Source organism: Anas acuta, chromosome 15 (genome assembly GCF_963932015.1).
Source record: "Anas acuta chromosome 15, bAnaAcu1.1, whole genome shotgun sequence".
NCBI classification, from domain to species: Eukaryota; Metazoa; Chordata; class Aves; order Anseriformes; family Anatidae; genus Anas; species Anas acuta.
This window is the reverse complement of record NC_088993.1, coordinates 12,911,684-12,924,775: the sequence shown is the minus strand read 5'-3', so window position 1 is coordinate 12,924,775 and position 13,092 is coordinate 12,911,684. Positions and strand designations below refer to the sequence as shown.

Here is a 13,092-nt window from a genome sequence, read left to right as displayed (position 1 = left end):
TTCCTGGTAGGAGAAGTGATTCAATTTGCAGGAGGATACATCAAGCACTTAAGGATTTTGTAGGGATTGATTGATTATTTATCGTGTTATCTTGCCTGGAGATGTCTGATATGGCTGTGCTTTTGCTATCTCTCATTCCCCCTAATGCTCTTCCTTTGCGTCTCGCTCCGCTCCAGTTCTAAGGGCACTCTCCCCGTGTCAGTGACTGCTGGAGGAAAAGGGGCCAGGGGAGGCCGGGCTGAGGCTGTCCCTGCTGGGACGAGGATGCTGGACCAGACAGAGCTGAGATACTCATTTCACTCAAGAGAGTGTGGAGGTGAGAGAGGTTAAAGGGTGGCTTGAAATCCGGCAGGATTTTATCTGCAGGCTGCTGTGCTGCTCAGCAGTAGGACTCCAAGTGCATCAAATGCGTCCTTCCTTGCAGAGAAAGGGGCACCGTGGATACCTTCAAGTCACCAGCAAACCCCTGGGCACCTCTGGGGACAGATTCCTGCTCATCAGAGCTGCCCAGGGCTCTCCATGTAGCCTCCTTTGTCCCTAAGCTGGTGATGAACCTGGTGTCCCAACAAGGCCAGGCTCGTGCCTCAAAGGAAAGTGGCTCTCCTATCACTAAGCTCTAACTCCCCGTTGGCCAACATGCAATATGTTGCCTAACTGGGCTATGGCTTTGGGACGGGGCTCTCTGTGACGATATTGATGACCCTATTACTGAGGATCTGTGGAAACTACCAGAATTTGGCTGATGGGGAACAGCAGGGTTGGACTTGCTCTCCGTGTTGCTGTCCTGCAGTATAGGAGGCAATAAAACTTCTTGATTGTAAGAAAGAAAACAATGACAGCAGAAACTCCAACCCCACCCCGAGCTGTTTGGACCACATTGTCCACAGCACAGCTATGGTTTCTGGCATGGGCCGTGGTTGTCCTCCTGGCAGGTGGAGGCAGTGGGAGCAAGGATGTTTGAGGGTTATTCTTTGTGCTGCTGCAGACTTTGGCAAATTGCTCTCCCTGCCACAGTTTTCCTGGAGCAGTTTGAGATCAGCTGGGTTTATTCTGTTCTGAGAGCCGTAGTGCTGGAATGGCTCTCTTCTGGTGAAAATAAATACAGAAATCCTGAAGCATGACTCCAAAGAGACACGCGCCTGTGAAAAACCACCACACTGTAAAGAGAGTGTGTTTGCTTTATCGTATTTTTCTTTTGCTTTCTGGCCTTTGAGGGCTCCTGTGGTAGGGATGGCACCACGATGACAAAGCAGAGAGCTCTAAAGAATGGAAACACAACCCCAGGACCCCAGGAGCTCAGGCTTGGACACCAACAAACAGCTCTTGATGCACTCGCGAGTGCAGGTGGAGCAGCTGACTTGGAGCACGTGGAGGTGAACGACTCCAGAGCCCTGCAGGGCTGCGTGGATGGGGTTTGCTGGGCCCAGCCAATAAATTCCTGTATGGAATGATCCATGTGCACGGCCCCTCGCAGGACTGGGGCCAACACTTGCAAAGTGCTGTGAGATGCTTGGACGAAAGGGCCTACAGAAGCGCAAAGTGTTTACTTTTTCATGATTGCTGGGACTGTTATCCTTGGGGCTGTCCAAATGCTGTTGTTCAAAGCGAAAATATAAAGTCCTTTTGACACTTTTTTTTTTCATTGTGATAAATAGAAATGCAGAAGGAAAAAAAAAAAGTGTCTCCTCCTAACAGTGAGAGAAGGCAAGCAGTCCCTGTGTGATTTGTTACACGTCTCGTGTCTCTGACTGCTAGCTGGAGAGATGTTTAGAGGGAATATTTAGCCAGCCTAGTGCACAGCCTCTGGAATACCAGCTCCTGCCTTGGGCCATGCTTGGTTGAACCTTTTCAGCAGCTTCATGGTTTTTCGACACAGCATTGCAGGAGAGGCTTCAGTTCTGGAAGGTGCCAACTGCGCCGAGTGGGGCTAAGATGATTAATCAAATTATTTGAAGGGCGTTCGCCAGAACTGGGAAGTGACCGGTCTCCTTCCTAATCTCTGGATGGAGATGTCGAGCTGGCCTCCAGCCATGGAGAAGGAATGGTTGTGCCTTCCTCCCCGGGGACTGTGGGGCTGTGCTGTGCTCCTGCAGCTCCTGACCACTCCCAGGGTATGTCTGGGCTCTGCTCCCACCTGGATTTTTGGTCTTTGCCGAGCAGCATGGGGCAACGAGCAGCCTGGCAAGGAAAGGATGCAAATTTTGATCTCCGTGCTGGTGTCGTGTGCTCAGAGGAGCTGGAGCTTTTGTCAAAGTCTTTCTGGAGAGCAAACAGGGCAATGGGGGTGCTTGGGGCAATGAGGTAGGAACGTGCTGCCAGGAGCTCCACGAGACAAGAAACGCAGCGGGGAGCAGGGGCTCGGCTCCGACGATGTGCTTTTCTCTTCAGGGACCAGATGGGGCCGTCGCCCATCTGCTTCTGCTTTCAGTAAGCGTTGGGATTTAGCCGCAGATGAAGATGAGGCCAGAGCACCCGAGAAGAAGGAAGCAGGTGCCGCTGCTGCACTGCACGGTGCCACCCGTGCGGGAGGATGCAGCCGGCGGGGTGAGCGATGCCGTGCGTGGGGATGAGGATGGGTGGACGGACCTTCCCTGCAGCACGTGGCCCTGATGCATTGGGAACTGCGGGTCTCAGCCCTGCCCTCCAGCTGGCCAGGCAGCGGGTGTCTCTGCTCCATGTCACCCCAAATATCCTGGCATTCCCCCCAGGCACGTGGGCTGCGTCACGGCCCGATGACCCGGAGGAAGAAGACCTTGGGCACGCTCGATGCTTCTCCTGCATCCACCGCGCAGATTTTCCTCGGCAAACACCTCCTGACATCTGTCCTCTTGTTTTCCAGTGCCGAACTGGGCACCGTGCGCTCGCAGAGCCCCCGCTCGCCATCTGCGTGGGCTGAGCCACGGCAGCCCCCGGGCTGCTTCGCCCCAAGCCCTGCGCCCACGGCACCGCGGCCACGTGCGGCCATCAGCTGATGGGGAGGATGACTCAGCCGGCAGCTGTCGGGCCCCTAAAATAATGACAAAAACAATTAGCAGTCCAAGCAGTAGCCTCTCCTTAATTATCTCCTCCGAGTTTAATTAACTAGCTAAATTATCAGCAGTAATGTAGGCATTAATTATGTCAAATTACAGTGTAAAAATCACAAAGTGTGGAAAATGTCAATTCAGCTGCGCTCACCTGCCGGGCTGAGACAGCGCCGGTGACAGAGGCTCAGCCCGGCGCAGGGGCAGGGGCTGCTCCCCGTCCCCAGGGGCACGGGACCCCGCCACGGCCCCCCTGGTGGCACCGGGGGGACGCCAGTGCCAGAGCTGGTGGCACAGTTTGGGTCGGGAACCGTCGGGGAGCGGCGCAGGAGCGGAGAGGCTGCGGCGATTTGGCTCTGGCGGAGGGAGGGGAAGGAGCGTGGCTCCCCAAACCAGATGGCTTGGATGCTGAATTATTAAATTATGAATATTAATACAAATCAGACACGGAAGAGGTAATAATTTTGCTGCCCTACAGAAATAATTAACATAATTTTGATAAATTACATGATAAGAGAATCTCAAAATTGAGGTAGATTTATCTTAATTAATATCTTGGACTTGCTCCGAAAGGTAAATTTTTCCACTGGGGACCGGGGAAGGGTGAAGAAGGGATCCCCAGCCCCATGAGACCTTTCTCAGGGTGTGTGTGTGCAAGGGGACGGGGTGGCCCCCCCAGGGTGCACCCACCACGCATGAGGAGTGGTGTCAGGGTTGTTCCCATCCCTGTGTTTGCACCAAGGGGCCGAGTGGCTGACCACAGCTTGCAGGGTCCACTGGAGAGCGTTGGTTTTAATTGGCATCCCCAGGCTCCCATGCACCGAGTGCCACCCTCTCGGGCAGGTGGGGATAAACGACTCCATCAGGAGCAGGTGCCCAGGTCTGATGTGGGGTTGTGCATCGCAGCGCGCCTGCCTGGTGCTTGTATCCATCAGTGCAACTGCAAGCACGTGGGGGTGCTGAGTGGCTCCTTGTTTCCCCAATTTGGGCGATAATGTGGGCATCTACCCTCATCCACTAGCCCAGGGCTGTGCAACGGGGTTAAGCCCACGTGCTTTCTGTGCTCACACACGACTTTTATCCTTTTCAGTGTGTCCTTAGCACCTTCATCCATGGAGCGGTGTCTCTGCCACACGTTGGTGGCAGCACTGAGGGACCGGCGCAGGGCTGCATCCTGAGCACATGGGATGGGTTTGCTTTCTGCAGGTGAACCCCAACGGGCTGCACGTGGCTGAGCAGAAGTCAGCGGGGCTGTGCCAGGGTGGACGTTAGCCCAGAAGAGATGGGAACATTCAGGTATCAAGCGATTTGCTTTGCCATCCATCACGGTGTTGTTTGGGCTGCTTTGTTGCCACGCCGTGGCGTTGTTTTCCTGCAGCTTTCACTAGGCTGCGTGGCTCCTGGGAAGCCCAGGGACTTCTGCAAGTGTTTGTGCATGGACTGGGTGATGCCTTTCCCCTCGGGTGAGCTGTGGCTGGTGCCAGCATCTTGGTCTGGGTGCTGCTGCTGCTTCTGGTCAGCTCAGCTTGCCCAACAGGGGTGTATGGGCAGGGTGTGCAGGTTGCTTTATGGCGTGGGAAACTTTGCACTCGAATCCCAGCTTCATCCAAGTGAGTGTCAGCAGAGGTGCAGCCCAGAGAAGGAGAAGAAGTGAGGATTTGATCACTGGAGCCATAGACATCGCCTGAACGTAGGCCATGCATACGCTGGCACGGCTCTGCGCATGGAGATCGCTGATAGCTGGTGCCGTCAGAGCTGCAACTCAAATTAGAGGGATAATTGCAAAATTAAAGGAAATTACGCTTTGCGGTGACATTTCTGCAATACCAGTTCAAGCAATCGAGGAGAAGACGTTATCTGCACATTAGCACTGCCTGGATAGACGTCCCGAGCAGTGGCCCTGCTGCAGTCCTGTTTGCAGCCCAGTTACATTTCAGTGTGTGTCTGCCGGGACAGCTACAGCCAGGTTCTGTGACACGTTTCTGACACAGATGAGCCCGAGGAGCAGCAGGAGAGGCTGATCTCAGGAGGCTTCGGTCATGGTCTCAAGCTCAAGAGGATTTTAGATTCACATCCATGCGTCCGCCAGCTTAATTGGCAAAAGCTTTAATTTTTCAGAAGGGTTAGAAATCTTGTTGATCTGTTCCCACTGGCAGTGTGTAAAGCCTCCAACACTTTTCAAAGAGCTGTACAAATTAACTAATGCAGCCCTGGTTGCGGGTAATCTCTGGGTGGGGAAACCGAGTCATGCACAGTACAAGCCTGGGAGAGGAAGCTGCTGGGTGCCTCATGTGGAAAGCGCCCTCACCATCCTGGTGAGGACAGCAGCAGCTCCTGAGAAAATCAGAGGAATGAAAATCCCAAAGCCCCCAACCACAGCAAAGGCAAAGCTGGGGCTGGGGGAGGCAGCAGGAAGGTGGCTCCGTGGCCCCTGCGCAGCCGGTGGACACACAGCTGGGGCTTGGCATGGCAAATGGGTGGCACCTCTTTGTCTGCTCCCACTTTCCTCTTTGCATGAGCAAGCAGCCCCTGGGTCCAGGGTGGGCTTGCTGATGTGGCAGCGTTGGCACATCTGGGTGAGACCCGCGGTGGTGCTCGGGATGCTCCTGGGGGACACGGAGCAGTAACCAGCTCCTCACCCAGCACTGGGAATATCGTTCATGGAAAAGACACCACGGGAGAGTCCCTTACTTACTGGTGGCTTTTAAATACAGCCCGTGAGTGCTGCAGCCATGGGTTAGGGAGATTTTCCAGCTCTGGTGACAGAGGGTTGTGGAGCTTTGTGTCCGGACGGTGCTGGAAGTGCTGCGGGGACACGGGCACCCCAACAAGGAGCCACAAGGAGGGCTCCATCCACATTCCCCACCCGTGGGTGACCCACCACTGAGCAGCCCATGCTGTGTGCCTGCTAACAGGCACCCATCCCATACATGCATTTATCCGTACATTTTCCTTGCAGTGGAAATCAGAGCCCAGGCTCTGGCTGCAGGGAGCATCCCATGTGCATCGCGCTGCACAGCCCCCGGCAGGATTTTTGGCATTGGGGGGGGCTGCACGCTGCGTGTAGATGTATGCGTGTACACATGCATGGACAGACAGACGGCCAGCGATGCCCGCTGCATCTAACGATTCAATTTAGGCTCAGCTTTAACCCCGTCACCCTAGCAGATGAGGGCTGGGGATCTGCCGGGATAGGGCAGCACACTGCTGGTGGTGCCTCGGTGGGGATGGGGGGGACGTGGCTGGACCCAGGGGCACCAAATTGTGCCTGGAGGTGGGGGCGAGGAAGGGAACATAAACACGGAGGGATGGAGGGTGTGAGGGAGGGAGCTGGGCAGGTCCGGGTGGAAGAGGAGTCAGATGGAGAGAGGGGCTGATGGGGGCACAGGTGGTGAGGGATACAGTCTCAGGGAATGGGTGGACATTCACGGAGCAGGGTGGTTCCTTGTGTGGCTGCCCTGCTCCTGCACAACGGGAATGGGGATGGGAATGGGGACTGGGTGAGGGACACCTGCACGGGTGATGGAGGCTGAGCAGAGGTGGGTGACCCATCCTGGGCGAGCGTGCAAACACACATGGGTGCCAGCAAGACGTTCCCAACATCCTCACCTCCTCTCACACCCCCCTTTTGCTGGTGCTGAAGGTGGGGAGACTCGCTCTGCTTCTGCCTTTTGTGGTTGCTGTCTCCACTTTGTTTCAGGTTTCTCCTCTTTTGGGACTTTGGGCCTTTCCCTTCCCCAGTAATGATATAATTACTTCACAACATGCTGCAGGAATAGTCAGGGAGATGGCTACAGCTAGCACAACAATGGTGACAAGTAAAACATTAATTTCTGGAGTTCTTTTAATTAATTCATCAGGAATCGTGCTGTGCGGGATGATTACGTTAAAGTGTTTAATTACAAATTTATATGTAATGATGCACTTTAATTACTTTGGACTGGTACAATATTATTGGGCCCTTTTCCCAAGATTCCTGGCACTGGGTTTGGGTTGCACAGAAGCAGTGCCATGGATGCTTGTGTTTCTAAATTATTTACATGGCATGGGAGAAATCCGGTCCTGATTGATGGGAGGAAATTCTGTCCTTCACTGAGCGGGCGCGAGGGCCATGGGGAGGCAGAAGGACGGTCAGAGCGGCTCACGCGGCAGGCAGGGCATCGGGGCGCTTTTTGTTGCAAGAATCGAGGTTAATCTGGTGGAAACCGAAGTGATAGAGAGCCTGGCACGATAAATATTTATCCAAGGGGCTGGTGTGAGGATGCTGGTTCGCAGATGCAGCTCCGGCGCGGGCGGCTCTCCGGAGCAGTGCGTGGTGCCGCTGCGAACAGCCCTCGCCTGCCGCCTCGGGTCCTCTCCTCCAGTCCCGGCCTTTCGCTCGCCCCCCTCTCTTTGTCTCGCCTGCCTTTGTGTGCACGGGTGGGTGTGCACGCTCATTTTCTTTCCCTTTAGGCTCTCTTTCTCCCCTCGTCCCGTCTCTATTTGCCTCCGTGCATGGGGAGCATCTGTCATCCCTCCTCCTTTGTCGGTGCCTCCCAGGCTGGCCGGAGCCCAGGGGACGGCCAGGCGCAGTGAAGTTGGAGGACAGCCCATCTTTAAGCTGCTCTGTGTGTAAAAGAGCTGGGTTTTGTAGCGTGGAGGTATATATGGTGAAATACATCCAGCCCTGCTGCATACAGTTGTCTGCCCTAAAGCAGCAGTGCTCACACCTTGCCCTCATCGGCAGCACCCAGCGCTGGCACCATGGAGCACCAGGGCTCTGCAGCCACCTCGCCGCAGCTGAGTTAACCTTCAGGCCTCTGTGGTGGGCCCTGCAGCCTGCTCGTGTTCTCCAGACAGACAGACTGACTGAGTTTCAGAGCTTCCCCTCGCTGCTGGGCCCCAGGAGGGCAGCAGGAGAGAGCAGCTTCAGTGGTCGCATCTCGTGGGGTGTCACTGTTGGGACACTGTGTTGGCTTTGCCTTTGCTTGTTTTTCTCAGGGCTCTGCAAGTCTTTATTGGTTCATAGCTGTCTTTTTTATATCATCTTCTAGTCTTGGGCCCTCTTTAGCTGCTCCGCCACCTCAAAGCCACGTTTCACCCCAGAGGGCAGCTCTCTCCCTCTCTGGGCCAGCCGCAGGGCTGGGCAGGTAGCGCTGGACAGCTCAGGGAGAAGGAGATGGGCCGGGAGCAGCTGGCAGCAAAAGGACAGGAGGTTTTAACGGGGAGGACACCAGGCCCCCACGTCTGCTTAGATGTGATCTGGAGCACCTCACCTGCAGAAATGGGGTAAAAGCAGATCTTTTGGTAACCTCCAGGCTCTGCTGACTGCAGACACATAGTTCGGATGGTGCCCGGTGGTGTCAGTTGCAGTTGTGGCTGTGCCCATGGAGGAGAGAGCAAAGCAGCTCCTGCACAGCTGGGATGGGCAGGGGAGCCCACAGCTCGGTGACGATGGAGCAGAGCATCGTGAGCAGCTCCTCCGAGGGGACATAGAGCCAGGCACGGGCACCAAGGCCTCATTGCGTGGGCTGCCCACCCTGGGCAAGCAGGAGGCCAACAGCTGTGCACAAGCAGGGCTTGGGGGGTCTGCATGTGGGCAAGCAATTTGGGGAGAGTCCTGCGGGGAGCCCAGATGCGCATTGCCCTGCTGGCTCGCAGCAGCTGCTCTTCCTGACCAGGCTATAGGTCAGGCGAGGTGGGAAACAAAACCTCCACCATCCTCTGCCCCTGCATGGGGAGGGTGCCAGCAGCCTTCGGCAGGGAGCTGGGGCACGGGGCAGCTCAGCAAGCACCAAAGTGCTGCTTGCCCTGCTTAGCTCGGGTGGTTCCACACTGGTGCAGGGCCGGCAGGGTGCTGAGCCTGCTGCTGCAAGCCTTGCCCTGGTCACCCCCCCCAGAATTGCTGTCTCAAGGATCAGGGCTTTTCTACGGGGTGGGCAGGAGATGGGGCTGTGGCCAAGGTGCCAGCAAAACGAGTGAGCACCACTGAGGGCAAACCCACCAGGCTGGCCTTCATCCCAAATTCCCGGCCCCTGGAGCAGGCTGTACCCCACAGCTGTTTGCAGCAGCCACGCGGTGGAGTTTGTTGGACTGCCACGCAGGCTTCAGGCATCTTTTTTTTTAATTTTTTATTTTTCCTTGACATTAATCCAGACATGCAGAAATCGTTCCAGTGCTGTTACTCACCGAGGGAGCAGCAGAAGGGGTTGCTGCACAACCCCCCCGTCTTTACTCTGCCCTGCGCCCCTTCTCCCGGCATCTCCGCGTGCCGAGCGGGGCTGGCGCCATCCGTCCATCCGTCCACCCGTCCGTCCGTCCGGGCTACTGGTGCGGGAAGGGCTCCTCGGGCCTGCCAAGGCCAGATGGTGTTTGCGAGCGGCGCCAGGTCCCAGCTGAGCGCTGCCCGGCGAGACGCGCGCGGGAGCTGCCGCCGCAGCCGGCGCTGCCAAACCCGTGGCATATGCTGTGCTCGGCCCTACACCTGCCCGTGGGCAGCCGCCGCGCGCCGCCGGCTTGAAGGAAGGAGGAAAATCGCAGCCCCATCTGGAAGGAATTTAACGGATAAACAACAGTGGCGAAACCCCCAAAAAATGGGAAAAAAAAATTAAAAATTGAAGAGCACGCGGGAGATGCAGCCAGACAGGTAAGGGCGCAGCAGTGCATGGGCTGAAAGTGGATGGGGCATGTCCATGTTTACACCAGGACCCCCATTTCCACCATTACCCCCATTTCCACCATTACCCCCATTTCCACCATTACCCCATTTACAGCATTACCCCCATTTCCACCAGGACCCCCACGCACAGCCCCAGGGCCAGCTGCCCTGCCCTGCCCACCATCCCCAGCTTAAGATGCTGAGGAACTGCTTGGGGATATTTACTTTGGAGAAAACCCCAAATGACCATGAGCAAAATTGATGGGGGAATATACTTCCTGCCTGCTTTGTATTTACTTCGGTAAACTGTGCACACTCCGGGCTCGGGTCTGTAATTTATTGAAAGGAACCAGACTGGAAACCAGATTCACACTGTGAGTAATTTCCAACATTGCTGCCATCTATCACCGGGAGACAGGGCACTTTGTTTCTCTGAAAAATTATTTTTGTAGTTGGCTTAGTAACAACAACAATTATTATTATTAATATTAATAACTACTTGTGTAAGGCCTTTCATGCACAGTTTAGAAAGCATTTTGTGCACGAGACAGTAAGTGTTTGATGGATCTTGTGGGTAGGGAAACCGAGGCACGCTGCCTTGCTGAGGCTTATCCTGGTGTGCAAATTCCTTGCTCCCAAAACACGGCTGGAACCACTGGATGCCACTGCCCTTCCTCTACTTCTAAAATAGGTGAGGCTTTAGTAATGATGAAGGAGCAAATAAGAAAAGGATTTTCTTTAAAATTTGGGTCACTGTGGTTCACAAAATTGTTAAGGAAACTCCAGATCTGTCCTTAGCTCCGCATTTGCTGCTCTTACTAAACAGCTCAGTGCCACAGCACTGGGATCTCCCAAATCCTTCTTTTTTACAGGGAAAAAAAACACTGCTTTGGGGTGGGGAGCAGCAAAGACCTGCTCCCAAAAACCCACCTCCTGGATGCTGGGTCAGACAGATGCAGGTGGGGACATTGTGATGCTGCCTTCATAGCCTTCAGCTGCTTGGGCCTCCTGCAGACCAAACGTGCTGGTTCTGGACACGTCAGCTCCTTGTAACCCAGACTACTCCGGGTGGTAAGTACGTTTTTATTGGGAAGTGCCATAAACTTTCCATCCATACGTTTTTCAAGACACTATTTTGTCTATAATGAAAGTTCTTGGGCCAGACTCTATCCCTGTCTCTTTCATTTCTTATCTTAATGCAAGAACAGTAGTGGTTAACATTTAGGGAGCACTTTTCCCTCTCCAAGAGCATGTGCACGTATTAGCTAACAAAGCGTGGGCTCACTCCTATGGGGTGGAGGGGCACAGCAGCCATACCTGTGCTTGCAGGTGGAAAATTCAAGGCAGCATCCCTCAGGCCCTCTGCTGTGGCTGCCAATGCCAGGTTTGTTTGCAAAATGTTCTCTTCCAGTAAAAAAGCAAATTAAAAAAAAAAAATCAGGAAAAATATTGTCCATCAGTGTCCCCAGTATGAGCGTGGCCTTTATTTTACCTGTCCTGGATCTTTGCACTTACTGAAAGCAGAGACACGCTGACAGCTCTAGCCATGGGTTTGTGCCTTGTAGGAGGGATGGGAGGATGGTTTGGGGTGAGTTATTCCCACAGCTCAAAACACATCTGTTCTCCAGGCTGCATCTCTAACACGTGCCCAGTCCAGCATCCGAAGTCCCGCAGAGCCCAGTGCTCCCAGCCCTGCCCGCAGGGTGCCTCCCATCACCATCACCAGTGTGCTGGGCTCCCTTCTGTCCAGCTCCTTAATGAAGGGCCAAGCCCTGCATGCCCAGATCCCTTCTCCCTCCTGTATCACCTTGCTGTGATGTGCTGCTGCTCTTCCTCCCTCCCTCCCCTCTTCTCAGGGCCCTCCGGGCCCAGTCCAGTGCAGGCACGTGGCACTTGCAGGGTGGTTTGAGGACGTGCTCAGCATCACTGCTCTGCGCCCTGCCATGACCCCGCTGCCAGCCCACGCTGCCTTCCAAATTGCTGAAGTCAAATTAGGGTAAGTGGCTATATCAGGCTGACCTATACCTTGTCAATCTTTACATCATTCAAAGGCAATTTAGCCTATTCATTCATAACAAGAGCCTATTGATTGAATAATCTCTGTTATTAGCGTCGGGGTGGAACTCGCTCTTTGTTTTATTTTATTATTGTTTTCCTCGGCCAGCTGAAAGCTGCTTCTGTTCTGCCCTGCTCTAACTGCCGCTGCAATTACAGTGAGGAGTGTGAGAAGTTACTTGATTAAGCCTCGCAGAGATTATTGCAAAACAAGGCCTCCTTCTGAATGCACATATTTCAGAAGAAATAGCATAAAGCAGCAGGCACATGTGAATTCCTAGAATCTGCAAGCACAGTTTATCCTTGCAGGTCAATAGCTCATATTGTCTGCTCTGCCAAATTGTTCAAACATATATAATGCTCTCAAAACATTGCTTAATTAGATTCTAGAGAACATTGACACACAAACAAAAGATATTAATATCAAGGATTTCAGCATCAAATGTAGTTTACACAGATCAAAGAACATTTTTGGTGCAAAGAGGTTATGGATGTGACAGGTTGTTACTCCGCCAGTGAAGAATATGACAAGAGGGGGATGCGGTGAGCAGGGAGCGAAGCACAAGGAGGAAGGAGTACGAACTCACGAGGGATACAGGGAAGATAAAGCTGCAGAAACAGAGAAAAAAAGATTACTGGAGAGGCAGGGAAAACACTGTACAGGAAATAGGGGGAGGCTCTAAATGGACGCAGAGATTTTGGGGGCTATAGGACTGTGCAGTAGGACAGGGTTTGCTCTCTTTCAGAGGGATGGCACATTAAGAGTGAGACCCAAAACCTCAAAACCTACTTGTAGGCAAAACCTTCCTCCAAATTAATGGCTCTGGTCTGAGTGAAGACGATCTGTAGCTGGGAGCCTTCTCTTGTGTTGCCAGTTGGTGTGGTCAGCGTTGCCTGAAACTGGAATGAGGTAAAGATGAGGTGAAGGAAGGGGCTTTGGAAACCTCCCGAAAGCCCAGACCTGCTTTTGGTGAACTGGCACTTTGCGAAGTGATGGTCGAAGTTAGAGGTGGTTGCAGGAAAATGTGCAGTCCCAGCTGGGCCTGGCGCCTTGGGGGGCAACGAGATAGAAAAGGGGGGACAGATATAGTTAACCTTGTCCTGTCTTGAGTTTCACAGTATACTGGGAACAAGTGACCTGCCTGTGTATGCCCAGGGTGGGGGAGATTGATGGTCTGCTCGGGGTGTGGATGTGCTGTCCCCATCCCCTTGGTAGAGCTACAGGGGCTGGGGGCAGCTCCACCGGGGCCTTGGATATCCCAGGGCAAGCAGGACCACCCCAGTCTGGTCAACGGGGTCTTAAATCAGCTCATCCACCACACCTGGAGCAGGAAATTACTCTGCTCCAGCCACCTGGAGCAGAAGCAAGGAGCTGGC

The 13,092-nt window shown here is 54.1% G+C and overlaps 1 long non-coding RNA gene across 1 annotated transcript; it reads right to left on the bottom strand.

The window, feature by feature from the left end:
* Positions 1 to 11,762: 11,762 nt before the first annotated feature.
* LOC137864823 (uncharacterized) lies at positions 11,763 to 12,841 on the bottom strand. Its single transcript, XR_011101638.1, has 2 exons — positions 12,506 to 12,841; positions 11,763 to 12,324 (listed from the first exon to the last, which is right to left on the bottom strand). It is a non-coding gene; the product is annotated as an uncharacterized lncRNA (long non-coding RNA).
* Between the last annotated feature and the right edge of the window lie 251 nt (positions 12,842 to 13,092).